This window comes from Sylvia atricapilla, chromosome 1 (assembly GCF_009819655.1).
Source record: "Sylvia atricapilla isolate bSylAtr1 chromosome 1, bSylAtr1.pri, whole genome shotgun sequence".
Classification (NCBI taxonomy): domain Eukaryota; kingdom Metazoa; phylum Chordata; class Aves; order Passeriformes; family Sylviidae; genus Sylvia; species Sylvia atricapilla.
The window spans coordinates 94,796,214-94,807,446 of record NC_089140.1 but is presented as its reverse complement, the minus strand read 5'-3'; positions in this window follow the sequence as shown (position 1 = coordinate 94,807,446).

Here is an 11,233-nt window from a genome sequence, read left to right as displayed (position 1 = left end):
TGAAGATGTGCTGGCAAAAGAAACATTTCAAAGCAATCTCTTGCTTCAAATTAGCTGAGCAACCATAATAATGAAACAATAGGAAGTGAAATGCAAACCACTTTGTGCAATCCTTGGAAGCAAAGTCCAACTCTGACCCCACTTGAACATTTTATAGTGGAACCACCCCAACTCTTTCTCCCAAAGAAAGTTTCTTTATATATCCCGTAAAAATTAATGCAGCAGGATATAGAAACACTGGGACTCACCGAAGTATAATGAAAATGAGCCTGGAATAGACAGGAACTGCTAGAGGGTAGATGGATTGCTATAGAAAAAGCTATTTAGAGCATGGTGCTAAATAACACCAAGATCACAGGTTCAATCCCCATTCAATCCCTATACATGCCATTCACTTAAGAGCTGGACTTGATGATCCTTGTCAGTCCCTTCCAACTCAGAATATTCAGTGAAATCTGTGAAAACATTATTCAAGACAAAAAATGCAGAATCCCCAGGGTCAACAATGAGTGTGAACTAGAACTGCATGCTCAGTAACTGGCTCTTCAATGTGTGACTCTGGGGGGTGAACACCAAGCACGTATCATCAAATAATGCTGACCTACCAACTAAAGATTTTTCAGCAGTGCAACCCTATGGGGAGAGCAGTCATGTAACCACATGGGGAGAGCAGATACCCAGAAAGGACATTTGCCTGACTACCCCTGAGTTTACTGTTGCAGTTTCAGGATACATTGACTGGAAAAAGGAAAATGGAAAAGGACATGAACACTTCACTTTGCCCAGCTAAACCAGCTCTAATTTTGCCCAGCAAAATTTGAGCAGCAGTTCAGCTACTTTTAGAATTCCTCTCAGCATCGATTTCCAATCATTAAACTTTACTTCTAAGGAAAAAAAGTGTTTTTCAGAGAGACCCCACAAAATTACCCTTCTCATAATAATCTGAGAACGTAACCATTACAAGGATATGTATTTTACAATTCATTATATTACATGACTGCAGGTGCTTTAAGACAAGATCAGTGGCTTCTATGTAATGCTACAAAGATAAAGAAATTTTCCAATGAACTCAAGGATATGCCTTCTCAAAAAGTTAATGAGGGAAATATGAACACAGAAAGTAAATTATGTATTGACTGAACTTCAGACATTTCAAATGTATCCTCACATGTTTAACTATGCTTATCACTTAAGCCCTGCTGGGATTAAACCCTTTCCCACAGATATGCTTCTGTCAATATTCTCACTGAAAAAAACCCCGATTCCTGAGGAAAAGCAGATGGTGAATTCATTCACAAAAATCTAAACAAGATGTATGCATAGATAGTCAAAGAGAAAGGTGTAGAAAACACCTTTCAAGTCACTGTTTAAAATTTAGTCAAAGAAATTCAACATAGATTTCTTTCATAATCAGATAAAATATGCTAAAATATATATTAAATATTTATAAAAATTCAAGGCAGCAGAATAAGATAGGCCACGTAACTGAAAAACAGGCAACACAGGCATGAACTGCTTGCATGTCAAACCCTACCTCTCCCCACAGTTAACTGAAGAAATGTGAAACTAATGAAGCTGCAGGTTTCTGCTACTGTGAGGTGGAATTTCTGGATGATGATTTAACTTGCTTCATCATCCTTACTATCTCTAGAAGAAGTAAGGCTGAAAGGACATCACTGGGGAGCTACTTCCCTATGTCTGAAGGTGACATTCCCAGGGTGAAGTTGCTGATGCACCCTGCACCATTCTTGACCCACTTAAGAGTATCTCTGCCTAAAGGAAGTACTTTCCACAGTCTTACATTCACTTAAAATGCAAACTAGGAAAAGCATCACCTGTAATATCAACAGGAGTTTTCTAAATCCAATGAATAAAATTAACCAATTTCAGTGTCAATTACAAAATTCCTTTTAAGCTAACTCATTAAACTCACTTACATGCTGTCATTAAATTCCCCTTCATGCTAACATTCTTTAGTGGCAGAAACACACACACACACACACACACACTGAGGCTCACAGAAGTTTTTTGACTGTTACTATGCATGACCACAAGCCCCAGCCTGACCAGGTAATAGACACCCTGCCAGAAACCCACCCAGAGCGGGTTTTCCTGGGAGTAGTGGGTCTCTGAGAGGAAGCCCTTCCCTTGGGGCTGGGATACCAGACAAGGTCACTTCCTGGGACTGAGTACCCTCTTGTGGCAGCGATTTTCCTCATGGATAGCCCTTAGTGACCTTTTGGGCAAAGCAAACCCAGGCACCCCTGAGTGACAGGGCATTGGGGAAGGGGGGGATGTTACTCCTTTTGTCTGCCTCCATGACAATCAGGAAGGTGCCACAGAAGTTAAACTGAACTTCTTCACAAAAGCACCCATCTTTTCTCCCCTCCCTATTTCTCTCCTTCCCCTGTTCTGCTAGGTTATATAAATCTCACATGCCTGTGTGACTTCTCTCGCTGCCTCTCAAAGTTATGGGTACAATGTGAAAATGAGCATTAGTGGAAGTTTCAGGAGGAAAGTGATGGTTTATGATTTATGTCCTTTAGAGAACAGATGACTAGAAAGTTCACTGTATCACTGTTGCCAGATTGCAGCAACATATTAATGTTTCAGTTCACATGTTCTTACAAATGGTTGAAATGTGTTCTATAACCTGTCAATTCTGCTAGTAAGAAGATGCTACCCAAGTGACATACCCTGTATAAACCTTACTGTTTTATAAGTTTATATTACACTGTTATCTTCTGTCTCTCAGTTGCTGTAATCCACAGCATGATGTTGTTTTCATCAAGGACATCAGGAACTGCCCCCACAACTGCTTAAGACAGTTCCATGCTTGTGGGAAGAGATCAAAGAAGATTCATGGTAGTTGTTATATGGAAAGACAATTTGCCTGACACTGATGAGGCTAAAAAAGATAAGGCAGCTCTCAGCAGCAAACCTGCCAAATAATTCAGTAGATAAACTAATCCTTCTATGATCCTCTCTATGAATACCACCAGGATTATGATAAGACAAAGGCAGAGTCTGATGTAAGTGTGGGAAGAAACAGGTAAAGAAGCAAAAGTAGTAGAACAAAATAAGAGAAAAGAGGTAGGGATTGAAGTATAGAACTTTTTTCTACCTTCAGCTGCAGCCCTTATCCACGTTGTTACATACAGTGACCTTATCTTGCAGATTCCTGCTGCAGTATCCAAGCTGCAAAGAGTAGCACATGTTGGCCACATTTGTTGTACCAGTCCTATACCACATTCACTGAATTGTTAAGAGTGGTCCACAGCAAAGGAGACGGGTTGTTAGTAACACAAATCACAGAAAGGCCTGTTGAAAAAAACCAGCAAATCACTGCTCAGGAAACTGCTTCTGGGCAAATTTTGCATTCTGAGAGATATGTTGGAAATAAAAGAAATTCACCTCTCTGTAAGGATTACAGCAGACCAACGCATTCCATTGGCTACCCAAAATCACTTTTTGCATCTACCCGAACTCCATCAGTCTTTTGGAATTTGTCCCATGACAAGCTCTTTACCTTGATTCAAGAAAGTTCATGTCTAAGGCTCAAAGACCTTAGATTTATCTCACCTGTTTTCATGAAACTTAGCGGAGTTCCCTGTTACTACAGTCGTTTGCCACCTTTGTGGGAAAGAGACACCTGAAGGAAGCCAAGGAGGGGGAAGCATCCTTTTCCTCCAAGAGCAGAGCTTTGGAACTAAGTCTCAGCATGCCACATGGAAGACATTGGTAGTGACCTGTGCCTAAAAGTTATAAAGTTTTGCCTACACTATAATCCGTTAGTGATAAAGATGGTCTTCGCTTTCTCATACCATCTTTACAGGAAATAGCAGGAACTGAAAGTTGCAGGCAAACATCTGCAAGACAAAGTCATTCAATGGAAAGAGATCACGAAGATGGCCACACCATCTTATCTTAGACCAGCTATTTAGGTGTCCTACAAAATACCCAAACAGTAAAAAAAATGAATGCTTAACCTGCAGGTGACTTTATACAGCTGCTAGCTGCTGCCTGTGACAGAAATAGAGTGAACTGTCATGGGTCATTATCTATGGGCAAGGTTTGTGTGCACACTAGTGTATGTTATGCATCACATTGAAACAAGAAAAAGAGAATGAAAGGATTAGATTGTTCTACATAGACATGCCAGGAATGTCTAATGTGTGGTGCTTCCACAGGACTAGAAGAAAAAAATCATTAAGGTAATAAACTAAGAATTATTTGCTACAGTGATGTGACATAGGCCTCCAGAGACAGAACAAAACCACAAAAAACAAACCAAACAAACAAACAACCAAACAAAACAAACAAAAAAACAACAACAAAAAACGAAAAACCAAACAAACACCAAAGACCCAAAAAAAACCCCAAAACAAACAAACCATCCCCAAAAAACAAAAACAAAACAAAATAAAAACGAGAGAGAGAGAGAGAGAGAGAGAGAGAGAGAGAGAGAGAGAGAGAGAGAGAGAGAGAGAGAGAGAGAGAGAGAGAGAGAGAGAGAGAGAATGTGAGGGGTAGGTAGGAGACATAGACAACTTGTAGCTTAAAATTACATTGGGGTTTTGAAAAATAACAACTTCCAAAAACTCAGTCCTTGGAATGAGATTCAAATTGAAGATTTAAAGGAGGCAGCAAATTCTTCACAGATAGAAAAAGATTACCCGTTCATCAGTTTTCACAAACAGATACACACATATGCTCTACCTAGGTAAGAATGTCTACACTAGAATATAAATCTAACAAGAGCCTGACAAAAATATTTTAAAATTATTCATTAGGTAAATCAACTTCTGTTATTCTTTTAAAAACAGAAAAAATTACTTTTTTGAAGAGGAATCTCAAAGAAAGCTATAGCAGCTGCTACGTTTGGAAGGTATGCAGTGCTTTCAGTAGACTAAGTCATAAATTGGAGGTAGTCTGGTAAGTTTCTATAGGGATTCTGGCCAAACAAGAGCAAGAATCAAGAGTTTTTATTTGAATATACAAGTATTAGTTGGAAACAAACCATTTGCTTAAACAGAATTTTCAACAGTCAAGACAGAACTATCAACACAAATCAGAAATTTCAAGCTTTTTCTTCTTACTGAGTGTAATTCTGTCCAGTTTCACTGCAAGACAATTTATTTGAGCTCTCACAGAGATAGGCCATTATAAAGGACATCTACACTGGAAATCCTTACTGCTGAATTAGTAGGAATAAACATAAAGAGCTGAGCTAAAAGCTCCAGCAAGACTCCAGTTTTAATAAATCCTGGAATAAATGTCCCATGCAACACAAATATGGATGTGCAGTCTGACTTGCAGATGGGACTCTCTTTGGACTTCAAAATTTGCAGACATTTTCCTCTTTGCACTGCAATATTACAGTACACAATTTGCACAAAATTACTGCAGATGCAAAATGAGGGACCAAGGCATAACAGAAGAAATAAAGGAGAGCTCTGTGATGGTAAATTTAAATTCCACATCGAAGTGCACCAAGTAGCTAAAATGGAAGACCCCATGTACATTAGCAATTTTGCTGTACTTGCAAACAGTGATTGGGGGAAGATGCCAGAAAAAAACTTCTGTCTCTCAAAAGTGATAAACCTTGTGACAGGTTTTTTTCCAGTTCTGCTTGCTGGCTAATGAGAAGGAGGCAATGTACTTATCAGTAATGGCTACATTCTGAATGCATGTTTTTTATAAAGAATTCACCGCAGGTTGGCTCTTAACAGAACAGAGCTGTGTAAAACCATGCAAACTTGTTAACATACTGTTTAATAACAAATAGGTGAACTACCACTTCAATTCAAAAGAATACCCTAAATCAACCCACAGAGGTCTCCAGCTGCATGAAACTGGAGTCACAATCCTTCTGATTTGGACTCCAGTTATGATCCTTCAGAAATACTGAGGAATATCAGCAAGAATCCATGTGCTCCACAAATTCCTACACAGTTACAAAAAATAGTAAAAACTGAAGGCAAAAATAACGGCCTTCTACTCATGCTTTGACTATTTAAGTTGTAAACACTAAATGCTGAGTTTCTAAAAAAGAGCACACTATCAATTACTTCCCCTACTTCTTAAAGACAGTGTTATTTCCAATTCAGTCTTTACCATGTGTTCTAAAATATGTGAAAGCAGGTGCAAAACTTGTATTACACCATTACTCATCCATTAAATGTCTCTTCAGGATGGCAGAACACTAGTCTTACAAAGTTCTGCCTTTCCTCACACACAAGTACTCTACAGTAGAATTAAAACTGAAATTTTAAAATCTTTATATACATATGTCATTAGAACCAAACATGGTGGACATGTGGTATAGTTGCTGTGATGAGGGGTTTTTCTCAGAAATATTGTTTTACCATCTCATCCAGGTAGCAAGTCTAGAATAAAATTATTTAGTTACATAGTACTTTACTGTTCTTTCAAGGTTTCTGTAAACATTTTCACCAGGTACACAAGTGTACCTGTCTTTGCACATTTCTATCAGAAAAGGTGACGTTGTAAATCAAGGTATTAAAAACAAATGAGAAAACAATGAACCAAGAAGCACTGATAATCACAAATAAGAATAACTAACTTTATTCATTATTTCCAGGTTTTTGCAATCATGGAGAGTTTCCAGTATACTTTCTAAGGTTTTAGGGTTTCATTTGGAGTTTTTTAATCTATAATCTTTATTTTCAGATTCTTCTAAACATCAAGTGTTGTGACAGGGAGAAGAATTATAACAGAAAGACCTCACAAAATCAGGCCTGCTCTGTTAAATTAATAGCCAGCCTGTCATCTCTTCTAAGTGTAGTTAAGCAATTTGCAAGTTCCCATGAGAAAACAATCTTGGTATGAAACATTCCTTAACATAACAACCTATTCTTGGGTTGAAAAACAAGTGCATCTATGTAAACAATAAGATCTGTTCCAGGAGAACCCATAAAGAAAAAAATGTAAACCACCTGAATCTTAGCATACACACACAAAACACCTTCTGACCAAATAATTAAGCAGGAAGAAAACTACCAGCCAACAGTTGGTGCACATGTGGTCTGTGAAAAATGCATAAATTAAGTTATGTGAAAGAATTTGCTTTGGAAAATAGAAAATGGAGCATCAGCTAACCTATTACAATAATCAAGAGGGGGGGTTCTGCCCTATTTCTAAGTATATTGTTTCTTTGGTAAAGAGGAGATATTGACGATTCTGAGCTCTGATATGCTAAGCATTTGTATTAGCTTGAGGGGTTTGGTGGTGGTATTTTTTGTTCAATGGTTAAATACTTTGCAAGCCCTGCATATTAAGCTGCTTTTTAGTATTTCAGTGAATAAACAGGGCATAACAGGGCTATTAAACATTTTTCTCTACCTTGCATTTTTTGGGTAACATTTCATCAAAACAGCTGAATTTAACTTTATGACTGATTCAGGACGGAAATAATTGTAAACACGTATTTCTAAGTCGTTTATACACAGAACAAAAGTAAGTCTACCTATCAACAGATAATCAGTGTCTGACTCAGAAGCACATTTCCTTTCAATAAGTTCATCTCTTTTCAACTTAAACCCAGAAAGAATAACTCCCATTTTAGTTTTCTTCAAAACATTTTAAAGCCTTCTACAACTGAAGCAGCACTAAAGAAAGTATCATTACTCCTTTTTCACTAGCATTTTTAGAGGCACTGAGGAAAAAATTTTAAGCCATTTTAGAGTCTGAGAAAGAAGAGAATAAGCAATGCTTTGACATTCAGACATTCAGAATGATAAATTCCTCTCTACACTCAACTCCTTAGTTACCCTTGTTGCCACCATTTCCCCCTCTGATTTATTATGGATGCAAGGGACAGGATTTAACTTTTCATACTAATGTCCTTCCAATTCACTACACACAGAGATTAAAACCCATTACTTGTTCTCATTTTAACTTCTTGAAACACCGTTTTTTCTGTACTGTTTCTAATGCAATTACATTTGAGCTCAGATTGCGTTACCACAACTTACTTAGACACAGCAGATCAGCTGAGCCATAGTAATATGCAGCAAAAGCAGAACAGCAAATGCTTTTACCTAAATCTCCTTCTAATTGTTTGAATACATTGAACAGTCTGGTAAATACATGGCAAGCTACTATAAAACTGTTGCCAGGCAGTAAATCATTCAGATATACCTAACATATAAAACTCCATCGCTTGCCTAGATTCTTAATGTGAAACAGAATTAAACCATTTCAGCTGACAGTATCCTGTTCCTGTATTTCTGTTAGGTACTCAGTCCCTAGTATCAGGTAGCCATGCACCTGGGGGAAAGAAAAAAAAAATAGCAAGATAGTCCTTGTCTCAAAAAGCAAATAGATGACAATGAGAACAGTTTCCACAAAATCAAGACCATACATGTAGTGGACGAATGCAAATCAAAACACACTTGCTAAACAGGGAGAGAGGCCAGGCAGGGGAAAGGAAAGTCAATGAGACTATCTACCATACAGCTGCTTTCCGTATGAAATCACAGGTACCAAAAAGCACTTGGGAACTGAAATGTATTATAAAAGCAATTGCAAAAACAAGAGAAGAAAAAACAAAGCAACTGAAAGGCCAGTTAGAAGAAAAATACCGCGATTACTTGCCTATGCTACAAAGAATTCAGAATATATAGCTGCAATTAGCTGCCCACTATAGTAAGCCAACTGCAGTAAAGAGCACTCTGATTCCAGAGTGGCACTGTTAAAAATTAAAGACAATTTTTCAGATGATATAAACCAACAGTTCCAGTTTGTATCAATAGAAGATCACATTAAATAAAATGTGAATAAATAAAATAAATTAAATAAAATGCCCAAAACTATTAATTGCTCACTGAAAACATTTTCCCTTTAGAAATATCTCCTAAAACCATATTTTAAAAAAAATACAGAAGCATTTAGGTACACAGCAGACATCTGACAAAAGAAAGATAAATGGCAGGAGTAACATTTAGATGTAGCTCTATTAAATGACAACTCCTCTACTGTTAAAATAATCTTATGAAAGCCCTTTCACTAAATCACTCTTTCACACTGATTCCTTTTCAATGCTATTTTAAACTCATTATCTTAAATGAGCACTATTATATTTTCCCCTAAAATAAACGTAAGTATTGTTTTTATGCTTACCATGTAAATAACCCTCTAAAATATCACAGTTCTGTCTGTTGCAGAGTACTTAAACATACACACTTAGAAGTCGGTAGGGACTGCTCTATTTTTAATATGATGAGTTGGCAACTTAAGTGTACAAATATAAGTAAAATCTTTAACTACAAGTGTTTATACTTCCTCTCACAGAAATGGTCTTACTACTTGTATAAAGGATGAAATTACAACAAACATGTTCTGTTTTCAGTACGCAACACAAAATTATTAAAAGCGGCTGCAAGAAGTTCTGAGGAATTAAAGGAAAAATGTGCTGTAAGCCTTATTGTCACGACCAGTTGTGAGATGACCAGATTTCAACAGGTGCTTCCATCTTTTCTGTTTGTTCTAATAATTGTCTTTTGTACAACAAGAATCTTTCACTGTAGAGTGCAACTCGCTCTACCACCTTCTGCACCAGGTATATAAAGGGAGACTTAAAAGACTAGATGATGATTTTATCAAAGCATCAGTTTTTGGAACAGATGCTTTCTTTCATTAAATGGTCCAGTGCAGTTTACCCATTGTAAACCCTTTCCTTTGTGGAGGTTCAGTGTATATTCTTACCTATATAAAGAAAGGAAGATTCAAGTTGAAGAAATGGAAGTTTGAGTTAAGGCATATGTAACTTACTAGGTTTGATAGGTACAGGTGGTAGCAACTGAAGTTGTGCAAGTTAAAAGCAACTGAAATTAAAGGAGTGGCATAAATATGAAATCAAGTTGAGGTCCATCTGAGGCCTGTTTCAGGACATATCCTTCAGATCTTCAGAACGGACACAATTATAGCCAGTGAAGACACAGGAAAAGAGCTCTGCAACAGTTGGGTCCATTTTTTAAGATCTTGGAACAGTTTGCTTGGGTTTGCTGAATACACAGATCATTTATGAAGAGCAAAAGTAAACCAGCAATAACCTGAGGAAACTGGTCTGCCTTGTATCACCTGTTGACAGAGCTGCTAAAGACTTACTCTCATCCTAATCAATTCAGCTAGTAAATTTTCAGGCTACTAGACTAGCCTGTCAGGGGTAGAGACAGCATATTCTCTTTTTTCTCTTTCAACACTGTTGAAATTTTCACTGCCAGAATTTTCTATAAAACATTCAATTATATAAAATAATCAAATACTTTAGAAATTGAAATTGCTTATTGAAGGAAGTACTTTACTTTTATTAAAAAAACCTCTAAACACAGAAACATTGGAAATACAATAAAAATTCAGTTGGAATGAACAGCGACAGACCTTCCACCATTTGATGGCTGCTGGGTGCCCATTGACTTTGATAGCTTCACAGCAGGAAAGAGAACATACTTGCACATTTCAAAGGAAAAATATAGCCAGAATAATTCCACATTTCTGTTTAGGAGCTTAGCATGACTAAGCCAATTACTAAGAAAACTTCAGCACTGAGCTATCGTTTCCTTGCTAAACTTGCTATAAATTTGGGCAAAACCAAAAATCTAGACTGGGCACTTATCTGTGCAGATCACTTTCAGTGTCTATCATTCTGGGATTCATCACACCCAGCTTACATGTTAAAACCTTTATATCACTTCAAGGGATCTCTGTCCCCATCAGCAGTCAGTAAGAAAGAAGACAAAATGCAGCTGATCATTCTTGTTATTCTGGCTAACGACCAAACGCAGAAACACTTCCACTGCCTCTTTGGGTAAGGTTAGCAAGCTGAACTAGAACTGCATCAGCCTCAAGCTTATTGTCTTTGAAAGTTAAATTAATAAACAAGTCTCTGGCTGTGGCATCCATCTACCTCTGTATCATGGAAGACAAGTGCTTACATATAAACACTGTTTGCACAAACCAAGTAATGTATATAAACAAATAAAGAGAGAATTTATTTTTTAAGGAAATCACTACCATAATAAAGTCAAAGCTGTCAGCAATATAATTGTCCTTGATAGTTAATTACACTGGACTCTCAATATCATGTAAATTTTTAATTTTTTTTTATACAGGAAGTAGAAAATTTGATCCTAAAGTTACTCCAATGAACTAGAAGGACTAGGTACATATATTCAATTTTTAATTGTATTTATATTGTTAGATAAACAAT